The sequence below is a fragment of the Narcine bancroftii genome, chromosome 6, assembly GCF_036971445.1.
Source record: "Narcine bancroftii isolate sNarBan1 chromosome 6, sNarBan1.hap1, whole genome shotgun sequence".
Taxonomy (NCBI): domain Eukaryota; kingdom Metazoa; phylum Chordata; class Chondrichthyes; order Torpediniformes; family Narcinidae; genus Narcine; species Narcine bancroftii.
The window spans coordinates 25,737,978-25,758,570 of record NC_091474.1 but is presented as its reverse complement, the minus strand read 5'-3'; the positions used below and the strand labels follow the sequence as shown (position 1 = coordinate 25,758,570).

Sequence of the window (20,593 nt, the reverse complement as noted above, 5' to 3'; positions counted from 1 at the left end):
ATATTACTCCATTCATCCATCTTTCCCTGGAGTGAAACACAAAAGTTTGCAGATTATGAGACTGTAGTAAAAACTTAGAAATACTGGAGGAATTCAGTAGATCTCACAGGCGTCCATAGAAGGTAAAGATATATTACCGACATTTTGGGCCTGAGCCCTTCTTCAAGGTATGAGCAAAAGGCAGGCAGGTGCCTGAACAAAGGCTCCCCATTGTCATTAGACCATACCTCCACTCCTAGACTTTTCTTCTCATTAAAGAGTCACCTTAATAATTTTCCATAACATCTTGGGGGAAAAAAAATCAAATCACTCATTAATGTTTGAAATTCCAATGAAGGCAAGCCTAGTTTGTGGGATCACTTCTTGTCGTTAAATAGCTGGTACTCAGGCAATATGCTGGACACCTCCAGAGTGATTAGTACAATTAACATCTTTTTCACATTATACCTGGTACAGCGAGAAGGGTTCTTCTGCAGTCTAACAGGTTTATTCTCATATACAGACTGAAATATAAAGCAGAACAGGAGCACAAATACAGAGTGTAGGGTTAAAATGACTGATTAGCATCAAGAGCTGTATGAGAGCAATGCCGGGGGGGACGGGGGGTGGGGGTGGGGGTGGGGGTGGGGTTAATTCAGGTGCCTGATAGCTGTCTTTAAATCTGATAGAGTGCCATTTCACACGTCTCCCCAATGGGTGGAGGGAGAAGAAAATGTGTGGTGAACAGAACTGTTTATGGAACTGCAGGTGAAGCCCAGAGAACATTATAGCTGAACCATTAACTCCAAGTTAATATTAGATCTTTAGATATAATAACCAGCGTTGCATTAGCTGTGCATTACAAAGTGCTGCACAGATATCAGCTTCATCACTACCTAGCTTGCAATTTCAGCCTTCATGTCAACAGTATTGGACAACTGGGTTTTTCCGAATGCTGCTCCACCCACACTGCTCCTCCTCCAGGAGCAGATGAAATCATACACTAGATGAAATGTGTGGGCTGACTGAATAAACTGATTCTGGCAATGCACTCTGCAGAGAGCTCACCTTGATTCAAACTGATGGGCAAAAGATACAAGGTGGGTGAAACAAGGTTATTATTTCACTCAAAATGATGTGATCTGGAACTCACTAGTTAGAAAACATCATCGAGAGGAAAATCAGGAATCACCAGAGAATGATCTGCATTGTGTTTGTGCTGACTTTAGGCTAATCCCACTTCTTGGTCCAGAGAGCCTAATTTATTGTAGGTGCTTATCCTCATCAACCATCTCAATTTCATCACTCTCCTCTGAGTGCTCTGCCCTCCACTCTCTGCCACAATCCCAAGCTACAATCAAACCTGCAGATAAGGATAGTGCTGTTGTGGTCTGGCTCTACTTTGCCGAAGCCAGACAATAGCTCTCAGTCACCTCCTCTTACTCCACCAGAACCCCACTACAGAACATCAAACCACCTTCTCTAGTACTATCTCTAACCTCATCACCTCTGGTTACCTCCCTCCTACAGCCTCCAACCTCATTGGTTCCCATCCCCACACTTCCCAGTTCTACCTCCTTGTTTGACCTGCTGAGTTTCTCCAGCATTGTGTTTTTACTTCAATCACAGTGTCTGCAGACTTTTGGGTTTTACTCGTGCTTATCCACATCTACTTTCAACTGCACACAATGAATGAAATAGCGTTTCCAGCACAATGAAACATCCTGCTTGCTTTATGGGAGGATTATCAGTAAAATATGCTGTGGCATTAATGTATGTCATGAGAATTTGAAAGCATGGAAATAAGACATTCAGCCCACCTTGTCCATGCTGATCATGGTGGATCCTGAGCTAGTCCCATTTGCCTGTCTTTTGTCCATATCCCTCTAAACCTTTCCTATCCATGTACCCATGAAGATACCTTTTAAAAAGTTGCATTTGCACCCACCTCAAAGTGTTGACCCTCACGTCCCTTGAAGTCTTTCCCCTCTCATTTAAACCCAGGCCCTTAACAAACTTTCCAACCCTGGGAAAAAGTCTGTATTCATTCACCTTATCAAAGCCCCTTCTGAGTTAATGTACAGGAGAGTGTGCAGAGCTGATTTACAAGGTTTTATAGAATGTCCTAACCCTTTGGACTCCAGTCATTTTTTACCTTACATAATATATAACATTAATAGCTCTGGGTCTATGGGTGAACTACAGTAAAAACACCAATATGAATCAGCTGGCGATTGGGCATAAAACCAGTCCTGTAAAACCAGGGACACAGAGTATATACGCTCGGTGGTAGACGGTGAAAATTGGGACATGGAGTCCAAAGGGTTAAAGTGGGAAATGGAGGTTTACTGAAAGCTTCAAACTGGAATCAGACAACAGCAGAGATGGAAATTGAGGACAGAAAAGCTACAGAATTGAAGGATATTCAGATAGGAGGAAAGTAGCAAACTTTAAAGAAAAAACTTAGCATCCAAGTGACATGGGCCTGGGTTGAGCTGAATTTTGGACAAATTTTACTTTACAAAGGGTGTGATGGACAGAAAAACATCCATCCAAAAATAATTATCAGTCTTCTCCAAATGTTCCTGTGCTGTATTGTTCCATGTAATTCTATGTAAATGTTTCCAACCGCAGCAAACTCTTTGCCTTTAATGGAGACATGTGAGAGACTGGAGCAACAAACAATCTGCTGGAGAAACTCAAGAAGTCGAGCAGCGTCAGTGGGAGAGAAAGAATGGTTGACATTTCGAGGTTCTTGATGAAGGGACGTGACTTGAAACATCAATCATTCTTTTTCTCCCACTGATGCTCTCAACCCGCTGAGTTCCTCCTGCCCAATGTTTTTTTTCTTCTTCAATGCTTTGCTAAGAAGCCCATTTTGTTAACTGAACCATGTCTTCAACTTCAGAAATTAGTAGTCATAAGTTTGCCAGTTTTGAGCTCGATGACAACAGCAAAACAACAAATTCAAAATCAAACAAAAACTTGAAAACACCTATTTATTAAAGTTAGGGGAGTGGAATATAATTTAGTATTTCTGTCCCATCATTTTTGTATTGGACATCATCTCTAGGTTTGTGGACAGGAAGAAGATAATTGTCAAAATATAACCTACAATTTGATTCTAATGAATACAGACAGTAACAGAGATAATTTGATGAGATGTAATTCCCTATTCCAAGCTTTATTTTGTGCATTTCACTCACTGTAGGTACCTCTAATGGTCCAAATTTAAATTTGAATCTTTTTCATTTTCTACAATTAAAACCATAGAAAGTATTCAAAGCATGAAGTTCATCTCCAAAAAAATAGATGGTAATTATTTATATCCACTTAATCAGAGACCTATTCCAAAGGGTTTCATCTGCATAAATCTCCTTACTGAATTGTATGAATCCCCAAAGAATTCACTTCTTCAAAAACATTATAACACATTCTGAGCAACAACACCCTGAGTCTCTACATAGACAAGACAAAGGAGATGACTGTGTACTTCAGGAGGACCAGGGATGACCACCCTTAACTACATATTAACAGCTTGGTAGCGAAGAGAGGACAGAGTCCACTTAAGAAGTGACCTATTGTGGACACACAACATCTCACTTGTCAGGAAGGTGTTACACTGACTCATCTTCCTGAGAAAACTGAGGTTACCAGCCATTATCTGGTCAACTTTCCACTGGATTTCTATCAAGAGTGCTCTGCCCAGCTGCATCCCAGCTCTAGAGTTTGGCAGTCAAACCACAGGAACGTAAGAGTGGAAGAAAGGATCACTGAAGTCTCCCTCCCTCCCATCAATGTGATCTACCAGGGTTATTGTCTACAGAGGGCTCGCAAAATCAATGAGGACCCCTACCATCCATGCACAATCTTCCAGCTACTCCCATCGATATCAGAGTATCAGAACCACCAGGCTGAGAAACAGCTTCTTCCCATGGACAGAGAGTGCTGAACAACTGACGAACTGCTCATACAAATCCACCATGACTCCACCATGCATTTAAGTATGAGTACGCAAGTACTGTGCATATACATCATTTGTCTGTATGTGTTATGTGTGTGTGTGTTTGTAGAATTTTACACCGAGGACTGGAGATCGCTGTTTCGTTGGGTTGTCGTTGTACAATTGGATGATACATTTGAACTTGAACATGAAACAAGAATGTGAAGTTCACAATGGGTTTTATGGAGTTCCAGTAGGAGTATGAATCAGCCTTCGTACTTCTGGCATGTTTCCATGGTAGAAATGGGTCAATCTGCAAATGCCATCATCCAGTTATGGGAAAAATGCTTTGATGAATCATGGGTATAAAAGCAAGACGTTCTGCCTAATGTGTTTATCTAGGGTGCTCATTATAGACAGCAGCAACTTTAAAGCAGGTCATCTTGAAATATTCTTTGAATGCTTAGATTGGGCAGCACCAACAAAGCAAGAGGACTGGAGAGTGATTTAATTTTAATTTAGACCTACAGTAACAGGCCCTCTGGCCCACAAGCCTGAGACACCCAAATATACCATTTAATCTCCAACCCCAATAAGTTTTGAAGGGTTGTAGGAAAACCCACAGACACTGGGAGAATGTACAAACTGTTTACAGACAGCGACAGATTCGAACCTGGGTCTCTGACGCTGTAAAAGCATTGCACTAACCATGCCTCCGGATGGAGAATGTAAGGTTTATTTTGAAGGATCAAGCTTGAATTGGGCCAAAGAGTCTTCAGATTCTGGTACCTCCAAATTCCAAGGGAACAGACCATGATCATGCAAGGAACAAGGGAAGGATTTCCTCACCCCAGCCAGTGGCAAATCTTGAGAGTAGGGCAGAGTTATGATTAAGCACTTAAAAATGAGAAAAATTTCCACACTCACATTTCTTTCTCATAGAACCCCCATGGAATTTCCAGGAATTGAAGATTAATTGCCGAGTTGTGATGAAGGAATTCTTTAACCCACATCATCTGTGATTGGGTAATGAAGGCAGAATCCCTCCACACAATTAAGAGATACTAAATGAGCGTGTGAGAAGTAATTGCTTACAAAACTATGGACTGAAAACTGGGAAGTGGGATTAAATCAAACTGCTAATTTTCTGGCTGTCATGGACAGAAGGGAACACAAATCTTTAGATTCAATTCTTCAAACTGAGCTTGGAGAATTCATTGGATGTTACATTTTGCTACAATATTAAATGAATTTTGTGCAAAATATTTGCTTGGAATATTTTCGAAGATTAATTAATCTAAGACTGGAGACAGAGAGAAGGCTGCATAAGTCGTAACCAAGAATCATACAATTATGGAGTAGAGAGTGTCCATGTAGATGACCACACACATTTTTGAGAGGAAAAAATAAAATTACCTTTACACAGCATAAACAAATAGCCTATTATATGGCACTTAAAATAAAGGCAAGAAAAACAACATGTAGCTCAAAACTGCAGTGGTTTGGTCAAAGAGGGACCAAAGACAGGTTATTTTTGCAAGAAGTAGAAATATTTTAGTCTAAATGCCACATTTCTTTAATGTGGTGCAGTTGTAGGTGACCGAGAGAGCAAAACACATGGGATCTCACATGTGTGAGATTATGCACCACTAGATTGAAGATAGTTTTTTTGCCCACCATTATCAGATTCCTGAATGAACCTCAGTCTAGTAAACAAAAGCTCCCTCACAACTGATCTCTCCCTAGAACTGCACTTTTGCACTGTGTCTTGTACTACACATGAAATGTCAACTGATCTGCTCGGAACAACCTCTTTCGTTACATTTTTGATACTTGTGACCGTGTGACAATAAACTTGAACAGCAGCTGCCCACAAGAAGCTCAGGGGGTGGGGGGAAGGGGTCATCCATCTTCCTGAACTGTGGTACTCTTTCCAGTGAAGTTTGTTTTCAGAGTTGGGTTGGAAGTTTCAGGATTTAGATTCAGCACAGTAATGGAAGGCATGGATCTTGGAGGTATTTCTGTGCACCTGACCTCTCGTCCTTGGAGGAAAAGGTCATGTACAATGTTCCCTCTCGTATTTAGTGGTCAGTGGGCACAAAAAATCTCACTTTGTGCAACTTGCTCCCCCCCGTGACAAAAGTATGTGTGCACTGAATGCTTGTGCAATTGTAAATTGAAATTGCTTCAAGGTAATTTTGGCACATCCTATCTCTCATGGCTAATAAAACTGTATTGGCATGTTTTAATATAAAACAAGGATGATTAACCATCTAACTAGTATTATTAATTTCTACATTATTCTAGGAAAAACACCTTTCGTGTGCACATTAATTTCCTTTGTGCAGTGATTGCGAAATGCATACGCACGTACACTCAGCTGAGAGGGAACAGTGGTCGTGAGTCTGGGAAACGCTGTTGGAGGAAGTCTGAGCAGTCACTGTGGACCAGGGATAGAGAGAATGGGAATGGACTAGTGGGGGCAATAAGGACATTGTTTTACAAAAACCAGAGGTTCAAAGGTTCCCTTTATTGTCACATAATAATACAATAAAAATACACATGATATGCTTCAACTGCCAAGAGGCAGACAAAGAGTTGACACCCCAAGAGAAGCAAGAGACCACGAGTATTCGCTGATCCCGCAGCCCCTGCAGTCATGTAGTCTCAATTTCAATCTCTCAGCAACCCAAGTTCCTGACATGATCAGGAAGCCTTCAGCATCTGAGGCCCCTTTGGGAGCTCCCCTTGCCCTCAGCACCCTCTTGAATCCCAGCTCCAATACCAGGTTCCCATGAGCCAGTCTTCAGCAGCCCACAACATGTGAGGGTCCTTCAACCATAAGTCGCCAACAGCCCTTAGTCCATCTTGGAAGGGGAGGGTTGTTGTCCCTGTTTCTGGTGCCCTGCGCTGGACTACTGCTTCCTGGGGTCTGCAACCTCTCGTGACTGTTGCCATACACAGGTGCTACCACCTTAGGTGCAGACCTGTGGTTGGAGGATTTTAATTAAAAACACCATTGATTCCTACAGGTTGTTTAAAGCCTGCAAGGAGTCATCGGTATTAGGACTGGGTAGTTGAACCCTGTGGAGCAGCGTGGTGTCTCTGCTCTCTGCAGTGGAAATGTGGGTCTCTAGAATCAATCAGGACCTTCAAAATGTGACTTCATAGCTACCTCAGGTTAAATTAGTTACAGGGTTCAAAGGGAGAAGAAGGATGGGATCGCTCCACTTCAAGCGAGTCTGCACTCAGAATCAAATGGCTTCTTTTTGAGCCTGAAGATTCCAAACATTAATCTGCTTAGTGTGGATGCATAAAACAAATTTGTGTGTTTCACTTCAAGATCCTCTCAGCTGTAGGAGGGAACTTGTAGGATTAGGGTCAGATGAAGAAATTGCACAAAACAAGACGAACCTGCCACTGTCTGCAAGGAGTTGGTACATTCTCCCTGTGACCTGTGTGGGTTTACTCTGGGTGCTCTAGTTGCCCCTTGCCCTCCAGGTAGGTTAAGGAGGTGTAATGTGGCAGCACGGGTTTCACAGGCCAGAATGGCCTTCTATCAAGCTTTGTTAAAAATAAACAAAAAAGATAACAGTTGAATAGTCTGATAGAAAAAGTCCACCGTTTGAAAATTTGTCAAGATCCTGCTCAAGGAAATAGAGATGAAGGTCTCCTGTTTTACCCACTGGAGCTGACATGTGTTGGCCAATATAAAAGAAAATACCTATAATAAATCTGACAAAGCAACTTCTCTGCAGCAACCATTCAAGCAATTTCAGAACATAATGTGCTGTATAAATCCAACATGAACACGTCATCTCACAGATAAATATAATAAGCTGCATTTCCTGAAATCACAAATCCACGATCACCTCTTGCAGCCGGCAGAATTTACACAGGGGCTTGAGTAGTCAAATCAAACATTCGTTAAGGGATTACTGTGTGGCAAGACACAACACAAGTTTCTTCCACTGATATTTTAGTCAAATATAAAATGACACTTGCCACAATGCCATGAGAAACGCACAGGAATGCCCTGCAGAACTATGACAGATTCTGCTTTTATCATTGTGAGCTGTGTGTCAACTATTCAACCAGGGCTAATGCTGTGCATTAGAATGCATGCTGAGACATAAATATGTGCTGAAATACAGCCACTGCTCCCAGTATCTAATGGATAAATCAGAATAAATTTTGAACTGGAACTTAATTGCATCTTCCCTTTCAGAGGCTGAACAATTTGCTCTATATTTACTTATTTTAAATTGTGCTTCTAAGTTGATGGGCAAGGTTGTAAAAGATAATGGAACCAAGGCAGGGAGATGGGGTTGAGATATCAGCTGCAAACTTACCAACCCACCGCCCTAGTTTTTCATCGGAGTCATTTCAAAGCTCAGACTTATTGTCAGAGCACATTACATCATGTATAACCCTGACATTCTTTTTCCTGTAGTCCAAGTAGAATTTCTACTTATCTGGAAAAAAATCTGGATACAAAAGAAAGAATGTAAACAAGAAAGAAGTGCAAACAAGCTACAAAACAGAGAGAACAAAATACAGGAATGCGCTGTTCAACATCCATAATACATTCTGTGAAATTGGATGCTATGTGATGTGGATGTGGTGCTAACACCATATTATATACTTAGCAAAGGTATATGGGATACTGTAGTGTACTTGTAAACGTTTTATTTGTAAGTAGGGATCAGTGTGGAGACTGACACGGGGCTGTGGGGAGAGAGAGAGAGAGAGAGAGAGAGAGATGTGGGGAGAGGGAGAGAGAGAGAGAGAGAGAGATGTGGGGAGAGAGAGAGAGATTTGGAGCAGTTTGGGTATACAGTACACAATTTCCTACAGCCAGCAATCACTTTTATAAATTGCTGCAGACATGCTCGCGGTAACTGAATTATTATGGGACCATGGACATACATGTGGTTGGAAGCTGCCTGAACGGATGCTAAGTGATGTATACCTGTATTCAATTATAAATAATGAGCAAAGTAAGGATCCTAAAACGAGTTTCTGATGAGTTTCTTGCTTAAGAGTCCGATGGTGGAGGGGTAGCAACTGTTTCTGAACCTGGTGATATAATTCTTGTGGCACCTCTACCTTCTTCCTGATGGCAGCAGAGCATATCCTGGGTGTTGATATTCAATGATTGTTGGCAACATTCCTTGTAATGTTCTTGATGTTGGGAGGAGTTTTGCCTTTGATGGCACTGTGTCCACTACCTGTGGCAAATGTCCCCATTTACCAGCTTGTTAAATTATAAAATTCCGCAAAGCAGGACGTCAAGCGCTGAAGAGCTGGCTCTGAATGGGCAACTAAAGCGGCATCATCTGCAAAGAGTAGTTCACGGACAAGTTTCTCTTGTGTCTTGGTGTGAGCTTGCAGGCGCCTCAGATTGAAGAGACTGCCATCCGTGCGGTACCGGATGTAAACAGCGTCTTCATTGTTGGGGTCTTTCATGGCTTGGTTCACAACAAAGGCCTGGAAGTCAGCCTGAAGAAAACTGAGGTCCTCCATCAGCCAGCTCCCCACCATGACTACCAGCCCCCCCACATCTCCATCGGGCACACAAAACTCAAAACGGTCAACCAGTTTACCTATCTCGGCTGCACCATTTCATCAGATGCAAGGATCGACAATGAGATAGACAACAGACTCGCCAAGGCAAATAGCGCCTTTGGAAGACTACACAAAAGAGTCTGGAAAAAAAACCAACTGAAAAACCTCACAAAGATAAGCGTATACAGAGCCGTTGTCATACCCACACTCCTGTTCGGCTCCGAATCATGGGTCCTCTACCGGCACCACCTACGGCTCCTAGAACGCTTCCACCAGCGTTGTCTCCGCTCCATCCTCAACATCCATTGGAGCGCTCACACCCCTAACGTCGAGGTACTCGAGATGGCAGAGGTCGACAGCATCGAGTCCACGCTGCTGAAGATCCAGCTGCGCTGGATGGGTCACGTCTCCAGAATGGAGGACCATCGCCTTCCCAAGATCGTATTATATGGCGAGCTCTCCACTGGCCACCGTGACAGAGGTGCACCAAAGAAAAGGTACAAGGACTGCCTAAAGAAATCTCTTGGTGCCTGCCACATTGACCACCGCCAGTGGGCTGATAACGCCTCAAACCGTGCATCTTGGCGCCTCACAGTTTGGCGGGCAGCAGCCTCCTCTGAAGAAGACCGCAGAGCCCACCTCTCTGACAAAAGGCAAAGGAGGAAAAACCCAACACCCAACCCCAACCAACCAATTTTCCCTTGCAACCGCTGCAATCGTGTCTGCCTGTCCCGCATCGGACTGGTCAGCCACAAACGAGCCTGCAGCTGACGTGGACTTTTTACCCCCTCCATAAATCTTCGTCCGCGAAGCCAAGCCAAAGAAATTATAAAATTACAATCATAATTGATATGGAGCTGGTCTTCACGAATGGTACATAATGCATGAAATAAACAGCCTAACCAGTAATTTTTCCAGAATACAAAAGGCACTAATGGGCTTGTTTATTATTTATGATATCCTTGCACTTTACAAGAGAGTTTGTTTGAACAAGGCTCACTATTGTAAGGGCAATAGTCAATTTCCACAGTGATATCTCACAGAAAGAAGTAACCTGATAACTCATCATAATGTTGGTTAATGAATAAATATTGACAGACTAAATGATGACAGTAGAAGTGGCCATCTCTGATCCAGACAGAAAGAAAAAACAAGTGTGTAAAGTTTAGAGTCCAAAAGTGAGCAACGTGTCCAGACATAACACAAAGTGGTGTTCCTCAAGCTTGTGTTGGACATGGTTGAAGCAGTGCAGGAGACCACAGATAGATAGGCCAAGTGAGAATGGGATGGGGAATTCCTGTGACAGGCAACTGTGGACATCAATCCAAAACAGATGTACTAATAATTCAAAGATTAACTCTCTCCAGCTGACAATTTGAAGTCAGTTTAAAAAAAATGTAAATAAAGAGCTGGAATCTGTAAAAGTAATCTGAAGGTTATTTATTAAAGAAGGAAATTGCCTGTCCTTATCTAGCTTGCCAGGAAACCCATACAATTTGGCCAAGTTTCTGATATTACAATTATAAATGCATCTCCAAAGAACAAGCAGCTTTTGATCAAATGAGAGCTGCTATTAATGGACAGGTTTCTCTGGCTTTTTTTTCCACTTTTTTTTGCTCATCATTTGCTAATCTGCAATCTGAATCAGATCTTTAAAAGAGCTCAGCTAACTGCAAAGTTGATCCAAGAATCTAGTCCACAGCAAGATTCTGGTCACCAGTAATGTGCAAGAAATGTGACAGTGAGTGAAACCCAAAAATTATCTCAAATACATCCAGTTTTCCCAGAAAGGAAATGCTTAAGAGCATTCAGGAAGGTGCAGCAGGTGGAATTTACTTCCAAAAGTTGATGAGGGCAAGACTGCTGAACCTCCCCACCCACCCCCTTGTTGACATTTAACAGCGGCACTATTGAGAGTGTCCTCTCTGGCTGCATCATTGTCCAGATTAGTAGCTGCAAAGCATTGGACTGGAAGTCAATGCAGAGGATCATCAAAACAGCCAACAAGATCACTTTCTTCTATCGATGACATTGACACTCACTGAGAGCGTTACCTAAATAGGGCTCAAAGAATTATCGAGAATCCCTGCCATCCATCACACAGTATCTATGACCTACTACCATCAGGGACGTACAGGAGCATCAAAATCAGGAGTGCCAGACTGGGAAATAGCTTCCTCCCACAAGCTGATGAATGGGAATCTCAGGTCTCTTATAAATGAAGCTGAGTAAATTATACCAAAATATTTCTACATATTTATTTTATATTATATTCTTATGTTTATTTGTGATTATGTACTGTATAAGAAATGTATATTGTGTGAGCACCATGGTCCACAGAAATGCTGTTGTACATGTTCAGTCAGATGATAAACTTGAATATGTTGAAATACAAGTGGTTCTTTGTGTAACTTGAAATATATTCCAGGACTGCAGGGCTTTTTAAACATCACCAATAATGTTTGCAATTCACATAATACATCTTCATAAAGCCAAGATGAAATCCCAAAGTATCTTACATTATGCAAATCCAACTCATGAATACTTGATTTCTTTCAAGCATGTGCCTGATCAGAATGGTGTAACTCAGCCACACATTACAAAAGAAATGACTACCAAGCTCTTTTACCATTAATGACAAGTGACACACCTTACTTCAGGTATGAAGACAGATGCTCCTTTACTTACGATGGTCCGACTTAAGATGGTTGTTATTGCTATAATTTTTGATTAAAAATTGGGTTTTTTTTCCAGTGTGGAACATTTAATTATAAAATAGGCTTTATTTTAGATAAATTTGCCCAGCTGTAGGCTACAGTAAGTGTTCTGAGCACCTTTAAAGTATGATGTTTGGTAGGTGAGGTACTGTACTCTTTTTCAACACTATTTTTCCACTTACGAAGGGTTTATCAGAATGCAACCCCATTAGCACCTGTACAAACACAAGAACAGTGGAAGAGTGAAAATTTGCTCTTTGGGGAGTTAAGTTCTAACAGGACATAGAGTAAATGGCAAGGACCTTAAGAGAAAAAAAACAAACAGCTGGAAGAATATAATTTTTAAATTTAGACATACACCATAGTAACTGGACATTCCAGCCCACATGTCATTGCTGTCCAATTCATCTACACCCCCGGTTCGTTTCAAACAGTGGGAGGAAACTGGAGTCCCTGGGGAAAACCCACACATACACGGGGAGAACATACAAACTCCTTACAGACAGTGCAGGATTTGAACCTGGTCCAATCACTGGCACTATAATGGCCAACTATGCCATCCAAATGGGTCAGGCAGCTTCTGTGGAGGTAAAGGAATGAATAATATTTTGGGTCGCGAAAGGCTGGGAGAAAAGGTGTGATGGGTAGATGGAGCAAGGTTGGAGCAGGATGGGGGGGGGGGTGGTGGGGAGCAAGTATTGAGGCAGATGCTGGGTGAAAATGCCAACAAAAGTGCAAAGTATTGTGAAGAAACCATTCCGAACACTAAACCTTCAGAGTCCAGGACAGTTCCTGTCTTTATTTTTAAACTACAACACTCCAGGACAGCCAGTCAAGTTTAGTTGGCTTCTTCTGCTCTGCTCTCCGACTACATAAAAAACAAAAAATATTTTATGATTTCAGTCCATGGCTTCCCCAACCACCCCCCTCCCCCACCCTTAAATGTGCTGTGGGCCCCCACTGAGAATGGCTGCTCTTGGCACTGTGATAACCAGTTTTCGATCCATTGCTGATGTGCATCCCTTAACACGGCAGACTTTCTTGCACAACAGCAGTAACCGTATGCCTTGTGGTAATATAAAAACATCTGTTTAGATTCCCCTCTATCTACTTCACTCAAAAATCTTGAAAATTTATCAAAAACATAATTTCACTTGTGTAAAATCAGATTATCTTGGTTTGATTGGATTAAGCTTTTCAAAAGGACCAAATATTTCTTCCTTGATTATAGTCTCCAGAATCTTTCCAACAGATGTTCAGCTAACTGGCCTGTAGATTCTTGTTTACTGCCTCCCCACTCGAACAAGAGCAACATTTAATTTTAATAATCCTTGAATATAAATCTCTATGCTTCTTACTGTTCACACTGTCATTTAGAAACTAAAATTTGTGCCTCAGGCTAAAAGAAGCCCTCCGGTATGTTTTCATTTTGTGACCTAATTCTTGGCATCAGCATTTTAAAAGAATTATTATTTCCTGAAGCATATCCAACAGAACAAATACAATCTGCCTCTCTCAGTCCTCTAGCATTCAAAGTCTCTTTCTTTATACCGCTGATACAATTTTCATTCACTTAGTAACTTTGTCCAAAGACCCTGCTTGACCTGCTGCATTGTCTTTTCACTTCACCTCCTTTGTCAAATGATCTTTAATCAACTGTGGCTCTGTCCAGAGCAATCTCATCTCTGAGTCAAAAATGCAGCAATTGTCTGAGTATGCTTGCTGGCAGTCTTGGCATTACATCAGGTCCTGAAATGACCTTCTGACTATGTACGTGCGCTCCTGTTGTGAGGACATACTTCCACCAGGGAAGTGGTTCTCAACCTTTCCCACTCTCCCCCCCCCCCCCACCCCACCCACATGCCACCTCATGTGATCCCTTACGAACCACAGAGCACCCATGCCACAGGTGCTTTATGGTTAGTCAGATATAACTCAACGTGGTATGTAAATTGGGAAAAAAAGATTGAGACCCCTGAACCAAACCTTGCCTCACCTTGTGTGCAAGATGTGCAGCTAACAGCTTCATGCAGATCTGTACTGTTTTTCAAAATATATGGCATTTCCAGTGGGCTCCCCATCTTCGAACTTCGGTAACCTTATCCAAAGCACTCATCTGCACCACCCTAACCACTGAACACTGGAACACACTCTCCTACAATGGCTCCCAGCACAGCCATACTAAGACCTCAAAACTCTTTTAGCTAGCTCCAATAACTTCCAACTCTGCCACCTTCCCTCCCCCAACTTTAACACCCCCCTCCCCCACTCTTTTATTTTTGTAACATCCTCCTGGACTACATCTCTCTGAAATGCCTGCACTCCCTCCGATTCTGGCGACTTGTGAAGGTTCACCTTCAGTTGCTGAGTCCCCACCGCAACCCTCCCTTGCCATCTCTGGATCACAAGACCACAAAAGAGTTTAAATGAATAGTCAGTTATCAGTCACCAGTACATTCTTAACACATGCAATAATAAACTTGAACACATGCAGTTCTATGAATATTTGGAAGGACAACCGTACATCAGTCAGGACCTCCTTAGTTACATGGCCAGGCCAGAGTGAGGAAATGAGTGCAACGGGGATGGGAGTTGGCGGAGACTCAAACTCGCCTTTTTTTCTGAACTTGAGGACTTCATAGGGGGCACATCGTGTTAGAAAGACGGCCTAAACGACCCTCTCAAGTGTTTCCTGCCACTCAAGGGAATAGAGTCTCTGCCTCAAAGAAGCATAATGGAGATTGGTAGCTTGATATTTTGACTTGAGTTCGGCATCCAGGGGTGATGTTGGAAGAGGAGGTATGATCATCAATCACTGCAGCGTCCCTTTCTTATTTTCTCTCCGGAGCGAGGCGACAGTTTGCCAGCCAAACTACTGTGCAAAGAGAAAGCTTTTCACTGTACCTCAGTACACAACAATAATAAATAAGAAGTTTGCTAGAGCACGTTATTCAGGAAAAAACAAATCCAAAAGGGCATTCACATGAACAAAACTACTTTGTTTAGTAAATCGTGTCATTGCAAAATTATGATTTAAATCTTCATTAACGATGAAGTTTTGGAAGATTTTTCTGATTATGAAAGATTTGATAGAATTTTGAAAGTCTGATCATGCTTTTCAGAGGGAGCTATTGGTACATAGACAAGGTTTTAATCACTAGTTCTTGATTCGTTTGTGATGTAGCAGTGAGAGCGATCCTGTATCACTACAAAGCGTCCTAGCAAAGTATAAATAATGCATCTCGCAGATCATATCAGAACTCAAAACAAAAACATCGACAACTAATAACCTCAACAGTGCACACTTCAAAAATAGATTAAATTATCACTGTCAATAGCGACTAAGCCTCCCTAAAGAAAATAATTTAGACAGAAATATCACATCACACTTCTCTTGGATAATATAATGGCTACAAAACATAATAGATCATTTTATAGATGAAAGATTTTCAAAGCTGTAACACGCTGATAGAAAGACCATTTATATTGAGGTGAACACAAGAGTCAAGGCAATATGGGCCTTCTGATCAGTCGCTGAGCGAGAATCCTGATTGCTCCTCTTATATTTGAGGGTTATTAAGCTGAATCAAATTCTCCTTTGATCATTTTTGTACCTCTTTCATGAAGCATTAACAACTAATCAAGATTTTGTTTGCCACAGGGGATCCAGCATTGCACTTGAGCACGGAGAGAAAGAACTGAGAGGCAAGAACTCAACTCCCGCATAAATAATTTCAACTTACATGCCAATAACACTGAAATGCTTTGGGATATTTTATTGCTTTTGTGGAGGAGAAACAGAAAATAAAATTAGAAGGCCTCAAAGACGTATCTGGGGCTTGGTTTTAAGACGTCTTAAAGGAGAAGAGTGTTTCTTTTACAACCGAGTCGAAGAGAGCAAGAATGAGAGCCATCCTCTTCTTGTGCAGCCCAGTTGTCTCCCAGCTTATCCAGAGATCAAAAAGGTAGATCATCTGCAGATCTACAGCTCTCCAGATAAAATAAATGAGGGAAAATGTACTTAATGGCACGCATCCTGGAAGATACATCATGCTTTGCATAGACTCTGGGCAAACAAATGCCATGTTCCCTCTCAGTGCTAAGGTTCCCTGTCTCACGCGCTTCATCATGTCCTCATAGAAACGTTTTTGCTTAAGAAAACTTTCACAAGAAATGCTCAAAGTTCAGACATTGTCAGAGTACATACAGGATATCATATACAACCCTGAGATTCTTTTTCCTGGAGGTAACGCAACATTACCACTGATTAGTCATGCAAAAAAAAGAACCCAAAAAGATATGTATACATATAAACAAATTAAGAAATGTAAATAAATTGTGCAATACAGAGAGGAAACAAAATCAATAAAGTGCAAAAGTAAGAGTTCTTAAATGAGAGCCTGTTGCTGTGGAGTCTGATGGTGGAGGGGCAGCAACTGTTTCTGAACCTGGTGGCACAAGTCTTCTGGTGTCTATACCTCTTTCCTGATGGTAGCAGCGAGAACAGAGTGGGTGCTGGGTGGGGTGAATCCTTTATTATTCCTGCTGCTGATTCTACAGACAATGTGGACCTTACTGCATGGCTCCTGAGCAGATTGTCATTTGGCAGATTAAGTGATCACCAAAGCTTTCAATCTGGTTAACTCATGGCAGGAAAAGTCCTCCCTGTCAAATCTTAAATGCACATCCAGAGTCACGCAAATTCTTTTCAAGAGACTGGTGGGTTGAAACTGAAATCCATGAGTTGTAGAATTATACATTTGAGAAACAGGACCTTTGACCTTGATCATTTTGCTCAGCTTTACTTAATCTCATTTGCCTGCAGGCAGACCATATTCTTCTTTGTTGAGAAGATCTAGAATGGGTTATAGGAAGAGGCAGGATAGGTTTGACCTTCCCTGGAGCATCAGAGGTTGGATAGTATAGTGGGAGGAAGGAAGGGGTGGACAAAAGAGCTATACAAAATTAAGAGCAGCATGGATAAAGTGAATATTCAAAGTCTTTTTCCCCCAGGGTAAATGATCTTTCAACTAGAGAAATAGTTTTGAAGTGAGGAGGAGAGATTTGAGAGATTGAAGAAACAGAGAGGAGCCTGTATCCAGGACAAACTGCCAGAGGAAGCTATAGAATGACAACATTCAAAAGACATTGGACAAAACCAAATCCAGTAAAGTAGCAGACATCAAAGCTTCTCTCCAAGATGGTCAACACCTTCTATGCCTGATTTGATGACAGTAATGGCGAAGAACACTCCTCTGCACCCCCACGTCCCATGACGATCACACATCCTGTCCGTATCTGAGGATGACGTGCATTCTGCCTTCAGGAGAGTGAATCCTGGCCAAGTATTAAAGTTCTGTGCTAATTGACTTACCAAGGTATTCATGGATATCTTCAATATCTCACTCCAGCAGGGCATGGTATCCACCTGTTTCAAAGAGGTGTCAAAATAATTCTTGTGCCCAAGAAGAGTGCAGTAACCTGCCTTAACGACTATTGACCAGTAGCACTTACATCAACAGTGATGAAGTGTTTTAAAAAGCTGGTAATGATCCTGATCTGAGCGGTGACATGAATTCATTCCAGTTCGCCTGCCATAAAAACAGGTCTACAGCAGATGCCATCTCACTGGCTTTACACAAAGCCCTGACCTATCTGGACAGCAAAGATGCATACATCAGGATGCTCTTTATCAACTACAGTTCAGTATTTAACACCATCATCCCCTCAAAACTGATCAGCAAACTCCAAGACCTGGGAGTTAACACCCCACTGTATAATTGCATCATGGATTGCCTCACCTCCACATCACAATCAGTGAAAATTAGGAAGAACTTCTCCAAATCTCCATCAGTACCAGAGCACCACAGGGCTGTGTTCTTAGCCCTTAGCTCTTCTCACTTTACACCTATGACTATGTAGCTCAATATGACAATAACACCATGGTCGTGGGTTGTATAAAGGAAGGGGATGAGTCATCGTACAGGATGGAGATTGAAAGCTTAGCTGAATGGTGCAACAACAACAACCTTGCACTCAATGCCACCAAAACTAAGGAGTTGAATGCTGACCAGGAAAGGAAAGCCAGTGAGGTACAATCCAGTCATCACTGGGGGAATCAGAGGTGGAGAGGGTGAGAAAATTCTTGGGAGACACTGTCTCGGAGGATCTTTCCTGGACCCAACACACCAATGGCATCATGAAGAAAGCGCGTCAACGCCTCTACAGTACTTCCTCAGGAGTTTGGTATGACACCAGAAACCCTGACAAATTTCTAGAGGTGTGGTGGAAAGTGTGCTGACACCCAAGTGTAAAGCCTTCAAAAGGTAATAGAAACAGCCCAGGAAATCACAGCCAAAACCCTCTCCACTATTGAATACATCTACAGAGTGCATCTTCATCGGAGGGCAGCAGCAATCATCAAAGACCCACACCACCCAGCACACGCTCTGTTCTTGCCTCTGCCATCAGGAAAGAGGTATAAGTGCCACAAGACTTACACCACCAGGTTCAGGAACAGCTGCTACCCCTCCACAATGTAGACCTTACTGCACATGGACCGTACTCATTTACTTATGCATTTTATTGATTTTCTTCGTTCTTTTGTATTGCACAGTTTGTTTACATTTGTTATTTGTTTACAACTCTTTCATTTTTTACATGTTTACGCTGTGAACAGTTTATTTTTTGCACTACCAATTAGTGTTAAATCTGCCTTGCCTGCAGAAAAAAGGAATCTCAAGGCTGTATGTGATGTCACATACGTTCTGACAATAAATCTCAAATCTGAGATACATGAATAGGAAGGGCTTGGAAGGATATGGACCGATAGCATGCAAATAGGATGAGCCCAGAATGCCAACTTAGTCAGGTTGAACAAGTTGGGCTGAAGGGTCTCTTCCGTGCAGTCTGACCATATTTCCCTACCACCCGAGAAAGATCAATCATGACCAGGGCCCTGAACAAAAGATCTCCATGCTCTATAGCATCTTTCTGGGGACCTCAATGCAGCTGACCATCAGGGAGGTTATAGCCTAAACTCATTCCGTCAGGGAAGGAAAATATCAGTAACTGAATATTAAGAGAGGTACGTTCCGTGGTCCAGGTTGACATGCTGAGAGATGCACTGAAACATGGTATAGCTTCCACACAAGGGATGATGAGTAACAACATGGTTTATGACCTTCCTTACATTGGATTTTGCGAAGCTGGAACCTCTGAATTAGAAACAGAATTTATTGTCATGAAATTTCTTGTTTTGCGGCAGTGTTATCATGCGTTACAGGTGCAAAACTGCTATAAATTACATTTCCATAAATACACTATTTTTTAAAAAATAAATTAGTGCAAATGAAGAGAAAAGGAGAGATATTTTCTATGGTTCATTGATCATTCAGAAATCTGTTGGCTGAGGGGAAGAAGTTGTTTTTGTACCGTTGGGTATTTGTCTTCAGGCTCCTGTACCTCCTTCCTGATGGTGGCAGTGAGAAGAGGGCATGGCCTGGGTGATGAGGTTACCTGAGGACAGAAGCAGCTTTCTTGAGACACCACCTCTTGTAGTCTCCAATGAAATGGAGACTAATGTCCGTGATGTCAATGGCCGTGTTCACAACTCCCTGTAGCCTTTTCCTGCCCTGTGCATTGGGACCTCCATACCAGTCAGAATGCTCCCCACAGTATACTTGTAGAGATTTGCAAGAGTCTCTGGTAACATACCAAATCTTCTCAAACTCCTAATGAAGTACAGCCGTTGGTATGCCTTCTTCATGATTGCATCAACATGAAAGCCCCATGATAGATCTCCAGAGATGTTGACACCCAGGAATTTGAAGTTCTTTACCCTTTTCATTGCTGATCTCTCAGTGAGGACTGGCTTGTGTTCTCCTGGATTCCCCTTGCTTTTGTTTTGGAAAATTTTCTTAAAATTTTTAACCATACAGTCACTCAAATATATTTCAAAATACAAATATAATAATATCAAATACATGATAATAATACCCCAACCCCCTCCCCCACCCCTCTACAGTCCCAAGAAAAGATGAAGAGAAAGAAGGAAAAAGTACATAGTAAAATGTTAGAATAGAAAAAAAGAAAAGAAGAATAAGAATGGATTTGCTGAAAGTGTTAACATCCATCTAGTCTAAAATTTATATTTATCTCATTGTTAATGGGATTCCACGCAGGTTTTAGAGGCTAAGAAGAACATTTAAAATCTAATAAATTAAAAATTTAATCCTCTTTTTAGTAGATACAGGTGCTGAATTTGTAAAAATATCATGTTTTTTCCTTAAATTATATGTAATTTTCCTCGAGGGGAACACAACTGTACATTTCCCCATTCCATCGTTCCAAGCAACTGCAATACACTTTCTGGCCACTGCTAATT

General features: G+C 41.8%; 1 protein-coding gene across 3 annotated transcripts in view; it reads right to left on the bottom strand.

The window, feature by feature from the left end:
* LOC138735852 (serine/threonine-protein kinase 3/4) overlaps window positions 1-20,593 on the bottom strand; it is a 155,022-nt gene that overhangs the window by 44,343 nt on the left and 90,086 nt on the right. The window lies entirely within an intron of this gene.